This window comes from Ictidomys tridecemlineatus, chromosome 12, assembly GCF_052094955.1.
Source record: "Ictidomys tridecemlineatus isolate mIctTri1 chromosome 12, mIctTri1.hap1, whole genome shotgun sequence".
NCBI lineage: Eukaryota > Metazoa > Chordata > Mammalia > Rodentia > Sciuridae > Ictidomys > Ictidomys tridecemlineatus.
The window spans coordinates 10989606-11004776 of NC_135488.1; the positions used below are offsets into that span (position 1 = coordinate 10989606).

Sequence of the window (15171 nt, forward strand, 5' to 3'; positions counted from 1 at the left end):
TCACATAGTGTGTGATGTTTTGAGTTGGCTTTTAGACTGTTGATGTCTATTCAAGTTGTTTTATAGTTTCTCACTTTTATTACTAAGTACTTATTATTACTGCCACTTGTTTAACCATTTGCCCTTTCTAGCATATTTGGCTTATTGGGCCTATTCCAACCAAAGCTATCATAAACACTCATGTACATATTTTAGACATTTAAACTTTAAAAATTGTAGCAAATACATGTAAACTTTACCATCTTTACCATTTTAAGTGTGCAGAACAGTGGTATTAAATAAATCCATATTGTTGTGCTATCATAATCACCTTCTGTTCATAGTATTCATTTCCTCTGTGCTGGATGTGGTGGCGCACACCTGTAATCCCAGCTGCTTAGGAAGCTAAGGCAGGAGCATCACAAATTCAAGGCCAGCCTTAGCAATTTAGTGAGACCCCATCTTGAAATAAAAACAATAAAAAGAGCTAGTGATACCGCTCAGTGGTAGATCACCCCTGGATTCAATCCCTAGCACTGGGGGAAAAGTTCTTTACATTTTGAAAAACTGAAACTGTACTTACCAAATGCTAACTCCCCCTTCCTGTCTCTCAGCCCTACCTTACCCCTTTATGTCTTAAGAAGTATGCCTACTCTGAGTACCTCATACAAGTAGAGTCACACAGTATTTCTCCTTTTTCTGGTTAATTTCGCTTCAGTAGCATTTGGCAGAATCGACCTTTAGAGATCAATAACATTTGCATGCACATGCGTGTGCACACACATATAACTCCATATATATGTCATGTATACAGCTGTTGCATATATATAACTCCATCCCTGTGGTGTTTATATAGTCACTTGTCAAGGGACAATTGGGTTATTTCCACCTTTTGTCTATTGTGAATAATGCTGCCATGAACATGCGTGTATGAGCATGTCTTTGAGTCCCTGCTTTCAATTCTCTGAAGTGTATACCAACCCCATACCTATTTCTGCATGGGCATAAGATTTCATTTCTCTGGAATATGCCAAGTTCTAAGATTCCTAGATGTATGGTCGGTATATGCTCTGTTTTTAAAGAAACTGCCAGCTGGGTGCTGTGACACCTGCCTGTTCTCCCAGTGGCTTGGGAGGCTGAGGCAGGACGATTATGAGTTCAAAGCCAGCTCAGCAACTTAGCAAGGCCCTAAGCAACTCGGTGAGATCCTATCTCTAAATAAAATATAAAAAAGGGCTGAGGATATGACTCAGTGGTTAAATACCCATGGGTTCAATCCCTGGTACCAAACAACAAACAAAAAAAACTGCCAAACTGTTTTTTCAAAGTGGTCTTAGCATTTTATATTCCCATCAGCAACGTGTAAGAGATAGATGCTCTCTGCATGCTCACTAGCATGTAGTATTATCACCTTTTTAAAAGCTGTTCTAGCGGGTATATAGTGACATTTCCTTATGGCTTTAATTTATATTTCCCTAATAGTTAATAACACTGAACTCCTTCCGTGCTTGTGTTTTTTTCTTAACCATCTATCTGCATATCCTTTTTGGTGAAATGTCTGTTTGTATGTTTTGCTCATTTTCTAGTTGGATTATTTGTTTGTTTGTTTCTTTCTTTTTTTCTTTTCCCCCCAGTACTGGGGATTGAACTCAGGACCACAAACATGCTAGGCAAGAGCTTAACCACTAAGCTACAGCTCCACCCTGATGATTTCTTTTACTGTTCAGTTACTGTTCATTTCTTTCTTTATTCTAGGCGATTCCATTTTCAAATAGATAATTTGCGAATATTTTCTCACAATCCACAGTTTGTCCTTTCATTCTTTTAGCAAGGCCACTTGGCCATTCACCAAGCAACAGGTTTTTATTTTGATAGTCCAGTTTATTAATTTCCCTTCATGCATTGTGCTTCTGGTGTCATGTCTAAGAACCATATCCCTAATTCATGGTCTAAAGCTTGTCTCCTGTTAATTTATAAAAGTTTTGTAGTTTGGGGCTTTACACTTAAGTCTGTAATCCATTTTATTTTGTTTTGTTTTCTTTTTGTAAGATGTGTGAGGTTGAAGTCGGCTTGCAGAAGTGTTCAGACAAGCTAGTCACTTCCTCCCCCAGGAGCCAGGGGTCCCCTTATCCTCATTTCTACAAAAGTGCCTCCCACAGCCACTGCTAGTCCACTCTGCACCCACATGCATCCCCATGTTGCCCAGTGGGACATTCTGTATCTTCCTTTTATAAACTACTGTTGAGCTCATCTGTCATTGTGTGGTCAGCCATCCACATGGCCCTGGAGCCATTTTTAGTGTGTTCCCAGAGCTGTGCAACATCATCACTGTCAATTTTAGATCACATTCATCACTCCAAAGAGAAACCCCCATACCCTCTGCCACTCCCCTGATCCCCATCTGCTACCCCAGCCTGAAGCAATAGCTAGTCTACTTTCTATCTCTATAGATTTGCCTCTTCTAGAAAATTCCTATCAACGCAGTCACACATGGTCCATTGTGGCTGGCTTCTTTCACTTAGTATAACATTGTTGCGGTTTACCCATTTTTGTTGCAGGTATCTGTACTTCCTTACATTTTATGGCTGAGTAACATTCTGTTTGCTTGGATATACTACATCTTATCCATTCGTCAGTTGATGTACATTTGGGTTACTTTTGCATTTCGTCCATTATAAATAATGCTGCCATAAACATGCATGTACAACTTTTGTGTAAACATGCTTTTGTTCTTTTAGATATGTACCTAAGAGCAGAATTGCTAGGTCACATGGTAACTCTGCCAGACTGTTTTTCAAAGTGGCTGCAATATTTTACAGTCCTACCAGCAATGCTTAGGATTCTGATTTCTCGCCAATAGTTTTGGAGTTCAAGCATTACTGTTTTAATCTGATTGTCTTTTATTATCCAGTTTTATTGGTTCTTTGAATATTTTGGATATAAGCCCCTTATTGGTACATGATTTGTAATTATTTTCTTCCATTCTGTAGGTTTTATTTCCATTTCTTAATAAGTATCCTTTGAAGCATAAAGACTTGAGTTTCAATTGTGTTTTTCTATTTTATTGCCATTGCTTATGCATTTGGTGTCATGTCTAAGAATTTACTGTCAAATCTGAGGTCGTGAAGATTTGATCCATGTTTTTTTCTAAGAGTTCTTACATTTAGGTCTTTAATCTATTTTGTGTTCATATTGGCGAGATGTGGTCCAACTTTATTCTTGTGCATAGGCCCTCCAAGTGTTACATCATCATTGGTTAAGGGAAGGGAAAAAAGAAAGAAAAAGATAAGGAGAAGAAAGGAAAGACTATTTTTTCCCTATTGAATGGTCTTGTCACACTTGTTGAAAATTAGCCATCCATAGACATGTAGGTTTACTTCTGAGCTCTCGATTCTATTCCATTGATCTACAACATCTGTACCACACTATCTTAACTGCTGTTGCTTTGTAGTAGGTTTCAAAGTTGTGAAGTATGGGGTTTTCTACTGTGTTCTTCTTTTTAAAAGTTATTTTGGCTATTCTTGATATCTAGCAATTCCATGTAAATATTAGAATCAACATGTCAATTTCCGCAAATAATACAGCTGGGATTCTGATAGAGAGTGCTTTACTGTATAGATCAGTCATCTTGACAATAGCATGTCTTCTGACCATGAACATGGGATGTTTTTCCACTTCTCTTTTATAACTTCTTTAATTTCTTTCAACCAGTGTGTTTAGCTTTCAGAATATAAATGTTGCACTTCCTTTTTTATTTTATTCCTAAGTATTTTGTTCTTTCTGGTGACATTATACATGGAATTGTTTTCTCAATTTTATTTTTGGATTGCCCGTTGTGCATGTACAGAAGTAGTAGTGATTTTTGTATATTGATCTTGATTCTAGCAATGTTGTGGGACTCTTGTATTCTAATAGGTTTTAGTGGATACTTAGGATTTTCTGTGTACAAAATCATGTCATCTGTGAACAAAGAGGTTTTCACTTTCAGGTAGCTAATTAGCCTCTTAGGGCATGTGTTGTTCTCTCCCTCTCACATTTCTTTTTACCACTCTAGTGCTCTGGATCCTGACATTCTCTAGCTTTTAACAGAAGGGGACACTCACAGTTGTCTTTCCTTAATCACAGAATCTCTGTAGCTCACTTGGATTTATTAGAAGTTCCAATTAAGAAACCTGTCTTATTATTTGTTGATGAATCCTCTCTCAGAACTGAAACTGGAGGTTATCAAGCAGAATACATGATCACTAATTTGAATTCTCTTTAGAATATAGTCGACCTGAGAGAATGTCAGACCAGATGGCAAAATGTACTGCATTTACTACACAGAGTTTGTCAACTCATGTGCACTGAGAGTAGGTTTGCGTGGCAGCATCATGTGACTTTAGGATGCTTTGAAAACAAGGAGGGTTTCCTAACCTCTGCTAGAACCTCCATAAAAATGAACAAATTAAGGAACATGTAGATGCAGCTTCCTTCTTCTTAGAGGAGCGGCTGTCATCAGGGCTGTGGCCCATGCAAAGTCAGAATGAGATATGGCACCATGATTGTGAAAGGAAATGCTCTAGCAAGCAGTTATGCCAAAGTAGCAGCCTCAGCCAAAGTTATGCTCCTAAATGGACCCCAAAGAGTAAATCTAGAGTGATTCAAAGAGAGTTTTACACATTATCAACGTGAAGACCCTGGTTCTGAAAAAAGAATAATATTAAAAATTATAACCTTCACTTGGATAATCTCTAGTGGTCCCAAAATGGCTGCTTTCTGGTATCAGATTATTTCAGATGGATATTATCTAAATTTCTCCATGTAGTTGCCCATCATAATACAGACAACTTGGTCACTATCTTAAATTAGTATTGGAGAAGGAGCTTTTAAAAGGGAGCTTTTTAACAGGTTATTTTCAGATTATGGATCACCTGTCAGCATAATTCTGGAAATCTTGTAGAGGTGGGGCATGGCCAGGAGCCAAAGCCTCTGGGGCCACCCTGCACACCTTCAGGTGGGTCTTACCCAGCTTCCATTCTTAAAGAGTTGCAATATGTACGCACCAATGTATATCTGTTTTCAGGATGAGCTAAAGCATTTCCTTGCTAAACATGCACAGTCCTTACAACCACTAGCAGCTGCTTGGTTTTTTTCCCCCAACCTGAGGCTCCTAACTTTCATATCAAGTGATCAAGGCACATATTTTACAGGAATCATTAGAACTCCATAAGGCATTACCCCATGTTTAAAAATGACACTGTTTTTACCATACATAATCTCCCAGAAAGCTTGAAAGAACCAACATTATTCTTAAATTAAAATGAGCAAATTTTTCAGAAACCCTTGAACTCCTAGCTAAAGGTTTTACTCACAGAATTCCTTATGGCCATAAGATTCACTCACTTGGGACACATCAGTTCTTCCCCTGAGAACTGGTACAGTAAGGCCCACTTACTTAGGAGTTTTGCCTCCAATGATAAATCTACACTGCTATTCTCAGGCATGGAAAAGTACTGCAAAGGACTTGGGTCTAGATCCTTCCCACAGCATCTTCCTAAAGACCCTCTTTGTTACATTAAACCACAAGATTTTGTCTATTAAGAGTCACAGGGGAAAGGTTGAACCTCCTTGCAAAGGACCTTTCAAGGAACCACTAACAAAAGTATCACTAACTCTGGAATAAGTTATTGACAGCAGCTCTCCCTGGGATACAGATCTGTGTCTGTGCGTTGGCACAGGAAGTGATGGGCTGCTGCATTGCTCTGGATTTCTCATTGGCTTGACGTGGTGGCATCTGCGCTTCTTTCTGAACTTGGATCAATGAACAGGCTAGACATCACATTAAAGAGAACAATTTGCTCCATTCTTCTGCACGGCTACCATTTCTTATCAGATATTATGAAGATGATATAACAAGATCATGTGCTATGGTGTACATGAACAATGGAACATTCCCCACGTGGTGAAGATAGCATCTCTAGTGGTCCCTGAATTGGCCAGCCTCTCTCCAGCAAGAGAATGAGCAGAAGGGGGATCCATAAGCACACAAGCGGAAGATAGCCACACCACTGAGCCACAGGTCTGGCTCACACTTCTTCAGCAACCATCCTGGAAGCCAGAAGGTGACGTGTGCAGCAGTCATCTCAGACATGGCCTGAACTTGGTCAATCACTGCAGCTCCTCTGTCTTTTGCCCCCACTACCAACTCAGGACCAACCATGGAAAGTCACATATCTCCCTGAAGCAGCCACATGAGATGTCCTGCTCCCAGCTAGGTCAGCCCAGTTTTCCACGCCCACAGCTGTCAACCTGGGGCACACCTGAGCTTCCTTTTATTATTATTTTTTTCCATTGTAAAGGTGTCTCACTCCCTGCATGCATTTGGATGTCTGCTGCAGGTGGAGGTGGCTGATGACTTGGTTATAGGAACCTCTGAATCATCTCTGACTGCTCTTATTTGAAAGGCCTTTATTTCCACATGGGCAAAGCCCTTCCTCTTCTAGAGAAGAAAACCAAGTCCCAGAGAAGGTCATTGAGGTGACCTCCAAATGTCTTGGAGTATTTGGCACAGATTCCTGTCCCCCTCTTCTTCCTTAGTAATTGTAGCTGAGCTCACTCCTGCTGTGTTAGACAAAGACTTTGGTTTCCAGTCTCCTCAACAGGGAGTCTGTAAGCAGGAGTGATACACTGCAGTTGTTTATTGAGGAATGTCTGTAATCTTCATGTTTGTTACATATTTGTTGGGGACCGCAAATCAAGATGGCGCCTGGCAGTTTACCAGGAGGAGTGGTTTGTAAGACAACGCCACCAAGCCATTAAGTTGGTGGGGATTCCTTATTGGCTGACTGTTGTATCTAGATAATGCTAATTGAGTCGAGCTGTGTGTAATCAGTTAGGTATGTATACCTCTGAGGTTCTGCAATAAAGTGGCTCTTACTACCTTGGGTGCCCACTATCTTGAGTTCCAGCTCAGTTCCCGCTGAGTTTTCCCGAAATGAAGCAGTTCCCGCTTCAACCTTCAAGTTGCTTGTCACCTCCCAGTTATTTGGCCCAGACAGACTGCGGTACATGTTTAGTTGAATAATAAGTGAAGAAGGATTTTTGACTGATTTGTTTTAAGGTGGGTGCTATGTAATAAAGTATTTGACCGATCCTTGTTGCTGGTTCCTTGGAATTTCCTGAGCAACAAGAGAGCCCTTGGACCATGAATGATATGCAGAGTGGCAGCCTGGCCTTGCCAGAATTACCAACCAAATGATTCGAGGGTTGGGGCTTTGAGCCATGTGGTATCAGTCCATCCTCTAGGGAAAGGAAGGGGGCTGGTGACTTGTGGTGAGCCGTTCCTGTGGACTGTGGTCGCCATTACATGATGGCGCTGGCTCCGTTGTGGTCTGTGAAGGACAACTCCATATCAAAGAGAGTTGGCGTGTTCCCAGCTCCTTATCAGAGAAAGTTGGCGTGTCATTTTCTAGCACCCTGTGAGAAGGGTACACGTGGCAGCTTTGCATTGGGGTTCGAGGTGCTTTATTAAGGCTGGGAGGGGCATCCAATTATTATTCCGGGTAGTAGAAGAATCATTAGAAGAATATCAGGGGCCTGAATAAACTGCTGAAAGAAGATTCCTGAGTCGCGTCTTCCTTGCGGGCAAGGGGGTCGTGACAAGTGGTGCCGAGACCCGGGAGAAAAGAAACAAAGAAACACCCAGGAACCAGAACTTTCAGCAGTCAGGGAGGCGCGCCGGTAAGTCCCAGGTAAGGTGGGACCCGCTGTTAAAAAGCGGAGGCTCCTCTATACATAAAGAGGGAGCATTAAAAGGTACCTGCTCCTCTGTAAAAAGAGAGGGCGTTACATCTCATAGCAATTGCACTCTGTATTTTCGTTTTTGTTTTCTGTGTATGTTCGTTTTGTTTTGTGTACTTTCACTTTCGATTTCTGTGTTTTCTTGTGTTGCGTTATGGGTGCTGTGACTTCAAGTCCACTCCTTCTAGCCCTCGATGGCCTTTTACGTTCCAAGGGACTGGAGGTGAAACGCAGTACCTTAGAGAAATTTTTACAGAGGGTAGATACAGCTGCACCGTGGTTTGCATTTTCAGGCAGCCTCACTACACCCAGCTGGGATAAATTAGGCAAAGACCTTGACTTTGCTCGTGAGCAGGGCATGCTAGAGGGCGGGGTGATACCCCTCTGGAAGATGGTCCGTAGTTGTCTTACGGATGGCCGATGCCAAGAAGCGCTTGTTAAAGGGCAGGAGGTTTTAGAACAATTGCATGAAGAAAAATCAGAAACAACAGAGAGCGAAGTGTCTCAGGAAGAGGGGAGTGTGCGGGGCGTGGAGAACGGGAGGAGACTGTATCCAGATCTCAGTGTGCTGCGCACGCCCCCATGCGAAAGTGGGTCAGAGGTAGAAGATAATGAAGAGGAGGAGCTGGAGACGCTGTCTCGGCAGTTAGGGAGTTTAGGTACAGGGAACAGAGATAAGCAAGGGCTCAAGAACGGGCGGCCTCCCGATCCGCCTCCGTATGGCGGGGGTGTTTCAGGCTGCTGCTGCTTTCCTCTGTTCCTCAGGGCTGGCATATCATTGCTATTGACATTAAAGACTGTTTCTTTTCTATTCCTTTACATCCTAAAGACTCACAGCGTTTTGCCTTCACCCTTCCCTCGTGTAATCACGAGGAACCAGATCAAAGGTTTGAGTGGGTCGTTTTACCACAGGGAATGTCTAACAGTCCTACGATTTGTCAGATGTATGTAGGGAAGGCACTCGCACCTCTCAGACAACAATATCCTTCCATTAAGATTATTCATTATATGGATGATGTATTATTGGCAGCCAAATTACAACAGTCAGTTTATGAGGCCTATAAAGACTTGGTGAAGTTGTTAGCTCAGTATGGATTACATATTGCACCTGAGAAGGTTCAAACAGGGGATTCTATTCGGTATTTGGGAGCGACGATTGGAAATGACGTGTTAAAACCACAAAAAGTTACTATAAGAACTCAAAATCTCCAAACTTTAAATGATTTTCAAAAACTGTTGGGAGATATTAATTGGATAAGAGGTTATTTACATATTCCTAATATCGTGCTCCAGCCTTTGTATGCTATTCTTAAGGGTGATCCAGATCTTACTTCCCCTCGTACCCTCACTAAAGAGGCCAGAGCGGCCCTTATAAAAGTAGAAGAAGCTATACAACATGCTACTCTATGCAGGCTCCAGAGTGATAAACCTTTCCAGTTATGTGTGCTTGCCACTATGCGGCAGCCTACTGGAGTACTGTGGCAAGATGGGCCTTTACTATGGATCCACCCACATGTATCCCCAGGAAAATCTTTAGAATACTATCCTGATGCTGTTGCAGCGTTAGCACTTAGAGGGATTCAACAGAGCATTCAATTTTTTGGACAAGCACCTTCTTCTCTTATCATACCCTATTCTAAAGTTCAACTTAATGTTTTGTGTGCTACTCTAGACAACTGGGCTATTCTGTGTTGCTCGTTTCAAGGGCATATTGATAATCATTACCCTTCTCATCCATTACTCCATTTTGTTAAAGAGCATCCTATCATTTTCCCTAAAGTAACTTCACCCACTCCAATTCCAGGGGCTGTTAATATTTTTACTGATGGCTCTAAGTCTGAAATGGGAGCTTATGTGATTAATGACTCTCCCCCTGTCCAGCATCAATTTGCTCCTGGAAATCCACAATGGGTAGAACTACAAATTGTCATTAAAGTTTTTAAACAGTGTTCTTTTCCGTTCAATCTCATTTCGGACTCCATCTATGTGGTGCAGGCGCTCAAAATTCTGGAGGCTGTAGGAGCTATTAGTGACACCCATGCTGTGTCTGCTTACTTTAATCAGCTTCAACAGCTTATCCGTAGCCGTACTGCCCCCTTCTATCCAATGCACATTCGGGCTCACACCTCTCTTCCTGGCCCGTTATCACAGGGTAATGCCTGTGCTGACTCGGCAACTAGAAGCCAGTTGGTATGCTTGGCCTCCTCCTTAGAAGAAGCTAAATTGTTTCACCACAACTTTCATGTCAATGCTATGACACTGCGCAGACGTTTTTCCATCTCCAGAGCAGATGCTCGTCAGATAGTATTACAATGTCCCCATTGTGTCACATTTCTTCATCCTCCTACTTATGGTGTAAACCCACGAGGATTGAAGCCATTGGTCGTCTGGCAAATGGACGTAACTCACGTGCCTGACTTTGGTAACCTCAAATATGTACATGTTTCTATTGACACATACTCTGGAATTATTCATGCTTCTGCTTTATCGGGAGAAAAGGCACATAATGTTATTACTCATTGCTTAGAGGCATGGGCAGCATGGGGTGCACCTGCATCCCTTAAGACTGATAATGGACCTGCTTATACTGGCAGACAGTTTACATCTTTTTGTTCTACTATGGGAGTACAACTTGCTCATGGGTTGCCTTACAATCCTCAAGGGCAAGGCATTGTTGAACGTGCCCACCGCACCTTAAAAGAAACCTTAGAAAAACAAAAGGGGGAATAGGAGTTGACCACACTCCTAAAGAACGCCTGTCCTTAGCTCTTTTTACCATTAATTTTTTGAATTTGGATATTCATGGCCGCTTTGCGGCCGATAGACATGTGTCCCCTCAGCCCTCTGTTACTGGCTATGTTAAGTGGAAGGATGTTCTTACGGGCCAATGGAACAGCCCTGACCCCGTGCTGACATGGGCACGAGGATCTGTATGTGTTTTTCCCCAGGATCGCACGGAGCCGCTGTGGATCCCTGAACGCCTGACAAGAAGAGTCTCGAGATCTACTAACCAGCAGCAGGAGGTGCCACAACAGCCCCATGATGAGGAGCTTCATTCTGATGAGTGCTCTGGCTCTGATGCTGGTGCCAACGGTACAGATGGCACCAATGCAGTGGTGGGCAGTGGCACGGGCATGGCCAATGCCAATGCCAGTTCATAGTAATTCTAGTGTCCTCCCCACTCTTTTTTCTACCTCATGTGAGATGTCTGCTCCTTGTACCTCTCCTAGAGGGGACATGGAAAATATTTTTAATCAGTCTCAAGTTAATCTCACAGGAGTTTTTTGTTTCAGTCTTGGGAACACTAATTGTATTAGCCTTAAGACCAAAAATTTGACTAACTGGGAGGACCCATTGCGGTCCAGTCGAGTCTCAGGGAGTATTCTCAGTGCTGTATTGAGCCAAGTAGTTTCAGGGAAGCAATCAGGCTCAGGGACCCCCACAACTAGCTCTGTTTTAAACATAACTACTTTAGCTATTATCTCCGAGGTATTAATCCCAATGCCTCCTTCTTCTAATAGTACTTGCTATGCCACTCATTTCAAGGCCTCTCCCTACTGTACCCCTAATTTTGGTTTTCCCCCGACATTTACGCCTTGTCAGGATCATTCTTGGGAGAAATATCAAGTTGCTAAAGGTTTCTCCTTTTCCCCCCCTCTGAAGAGATATGTTTATAACTTTAACAACAATGCCAACTCCTCTACAGGAACAGGTTGGTCCTGGTTTCAATGGCTAATTTCCAATGAGAAGGGGGCTTCAGCCGATATTTCCGCATTGGCTCAATTACTAGGAGCCAAAAGTTGGCTGGCTAATGTTTCTGGCACTACTAAGGAGAGTGAACGAGGTAATAGGCTTACATCTGTTTCGTTCAACTCTCTGTTACATTATGCCACATTGCCTCCTGCAATGGTCTGTATCCAATCCCCGTTCCTGTTCCTTTTAGCTAATCACACCTCATCGGGGATGCTGGATTGTTCTATTATTACCTGTTTCTTATCTGAGTGTTGGAATGGTTCTTGGACTGTAGCAGTAATTATGAAAATTCCAACTTTTGTCCCAATCCCAGTCACTGCGGATCCAGATAAATTTCCTATTGTAGAGCTACTTAGAGTCCGCAGAGATTTTGGAATCACAGCAGCTATAGTGACAGCCATGGCGGCATCTGCTGCTGCAGCAGTTACGGCCGGAGTAGCCATGGCCAGTCAAGTACAAACTGCTGCCACTATTAATCAAGTTGTTCAACAAACGTCCACTATACTTGAATCGCAAAATGCAATTAATCAACATATTTTGTCAGGGATTTTAGCTACCAACCAAAGAATAGATTTTCTTCAAGCTCAGGTAGAAGAATTGGCTGACCTAGTACTTTTAGGCTGCATTGACCAACGTGCACATTTATGTATAACCTCTGTCAGATTTAATGATTCCAGGAATGCTTCCCACATCATTGGTGGATATCTGGCCGGGAATTGGTCCATGGAAGCGGAAGACATGATCCAGTCTCAACTAACCCAGATAGCTGTCTTGAATAGTACCCGTGTCGATCCCGTGACTCTGGGTCAATTCACCAATTGGATATCTTCTGCTTTTTCCTTTTTTAAAGAGTGGGTGGGAGTAGGCATTTTTGGTGCACTGTGTTGTTTTGGTATGTTCCTCTGTTTGTGGTTTCTCTGTCGCCTTAAGGCCCGCAGTGCTCAAGATAAGGCTATGATCATACAAGCTCTTGCTGCTTTAGAAACTGGCAACTCGCCACAGGTCTGGCTTGCGCATCTTAAGCACTAAACTTTTGACATGGTCATTGCACCCCAAGTTATTATAACATTGCACTGGGATTGACATGTCTTTCCTCGTTATTCTCTTAGTGTCAGAAAGCCCTTGCACTCTGCCGGTCTTGCTACCATTGCACGCAGATGGGTTTCTACACTAGTGCCTTTGACATGGTCGTTGCACCCCAAGTTATTATAACATTGCACTGGGTACGACATGTCCTTCTTTTGTCTTTCTCTTAGTGCTGGAAAGCCCTTGCACTCTGCGGGTCTTGTTGCCATTGCACGCAGAAGGGTTTCCACACTGGTCTTTATCTATCACTTTAAAGTCCGTGCCTTTCTTTCAGGGTGCTGCCAACTTGTTTGTAGTTGTACCTCTGCATGGCCACAGTTCAACCTCAGCTATTCCCTCTTACTCACCATCGTCACGATACAGGATGCGAGGCAAGGCACTGCACTTGAGTGATCCATTGAGAAGAGGGACCTCAAGGGGAGCATGTCCTATTGCATGCGGGTTTGACGTGTCTCCGCCCCGCCCCACGAAAAAAGGCGTCGGCTGATATGGTGTCAGGTCTGGGGAAGGCGCCCCCTGGGGCTGGCCCATACTATGCAGCCACTTTTGCACAGTGGGATAGGACCTCTACTCTCGCCTGTATTGTCTTAGTGAAACAAAAAGGGGGAGCTGTGGTGAGCCGTTCCTGTGGACTGTGGTCGCCATTACATGATGGCGCTGGCTCCGTTGTGGTCTGTGAAGGACAACTCCATATCAAAGAGAGTTGGCGTGTTCCCAGCTCCTTATCAGAGAAAGTTGGCGTGTCATTTTCTAGCACCCTGTGAGAAGGGTACACGTGGCAGCTTTGCATTGGGGTTCGAGGTGCTTTATTAAGGCTGGGAGGGGCATCCAATTATTATTCCGGGTAGTAGAAGAATCATTAGAAGAATATCAGGGGCCTGAATAAACTGCTGAAAGAAGATTCCTGAGTCGCGTCTTCCTTGCGGGCAAGGGGGTCGTGACAGTGACTGGGTTCAACTGAGGGGTCAAGGATAGAATCCACTATATCTGTGTAATGAAAGTCCAATTAAAACCCTGGACACTGATGCTCAGGTGAGCCTCCCTGGTTGGCAGTACTCTGTGTATTGTCACACATAAGTGTGCAGGTAGCCTAATGTGCTCCTGGGAAATGACAGGAGCTTTGCATTTGGAAGTTCCTAGACCTTGCACAATTTACATCTCTTCCTTAGGCTGGTACTACTGGGTCTCTTTTAGCTATCATTAAATTTATGATGACAATGTAATATTGTATGGTGGTGCATATCCATGATCCAGTGACTCCAGAGGCTGAGGAAGGAGGTTCTCAAGTTCAAAGGCAGACTCAGCATCTTAGAAAGGCCCTAAGCAGCTTAGAGAGATCCTGTCTCTGATGAAAAATAAAAAAGAATTGGGTTGGGGATGTGACTCAGTGGTTAAGCACACCTGGGTTCAATCCCTGGTACCAAAAACAAGCAACAAAAACATAGCCCTTTGTCCTGAGTTCTGAGAATCATTCTAGTGAGTTATCTAACATACAGGGGTAGTGGGGAGCCCTGAATTTGTAGCCAGCTCTCAGAAGTGAAGGTGGTCTGGGGACTCCTCAATCTGTGAGGTCAGCCTTGTAAACTACCATGTTTTTAACCCATGAAGTTTATCCCAATTCTGAGCAGTTGGCATCAGAAACTATTACAGTGCAAAATCTAAAAGCACTCAATTTCTATTACACACACACAAAAACACACCACACTATCCTAAAGATGAAACTATGCTAATCTATTTCTGAATTTGAAAAACAGGAGGCACCATTACATTTTTCTAAGGAAAAGTTTAATTGGCAGTTTTCTAGAAGGAAAGCTTTTCAACTAGTACAAAAATATGAAATCAGCCAGGTGCACTGAGAAAACGTGAGAAAGTCAAATTCTTTTTTCAAAGTAACTCCCAACTGGTGAGAACCCACTGGAAGCTCCCTTCTCAGAGGAAGCATGAGACATGACCTTCAGCAACTGATAAGAGTGGTGAGATGATGAACAGAAAATTACTTAAATGGTTATCACAAGACCAGAGAACCTCTGGAAGGTGTGGTCATTCATTGTGGCTCTCCACACTTTAGAGATTTAGTAATTTACCAAAACATTGAATCATCTCCGTAATTCAGTTTTAGAACCCCCCCCCCGTCCCCATAACATTGTGGTCACTCTCATTTGCCATTCTCAGGACACCACTAAATCTCATTTGTCTCTGAAAAATGTCCTTTTCTGGACATTTCCTAAGGATAAAACCATATAATATGGACTCTGATATCTGCCGTCTTTCATTTAGAATAATGTTTTTGAGGTTTTTATTTTTTATGACAGCCATATTTTAGTGGTTTTCATCTTAAAAGAAGATTTCATTCCAAAAATTCCAAATCTAGTAGCATGCAGTTGCAATGGAAATTGCTTCTTGCTCAGATACAGACTACTTGTGGCCTCACAGAGAAGGTAATGTGCTACAGAGAAACAAGGACAAAGGGTGTCCTATGTCAAGGGCCTTCAGTCTCATCCCCAAACTACAGCTGAACCCACGGGAGGAGGCCAGCCCAGGAAGGTCTGCAGGGCAATGCTCTCTAAAGAT

General features: G+C 42.8%; 1 protein-coding gene and 1 long non-coding RNA gene across 5 annotated transcripts in view; one reads left to right on the forward strand and one right to left on the reverse strand.

Annotated features, from left to right (window-relative positions):
* Positions 1-15171, reverse strand: part of LOC144369022 (small ribosomal subunit protein uS5m-like) — a 55781-nt gene that overhangs the window by 21871 nt on the left and 18739 nt on the right. The window lies entirely within an intron of this gene.
* On the forward strand, positions 184-13501 carry LOC144369017 (uncharacterized). Its single transcript, XR_013428429.1, has 2 exons — positions 184-7712; positions 10710-13501. It is a non-coding gene; the product is annotated as an uncharacterized LOC144369017 (long non-coding RNA).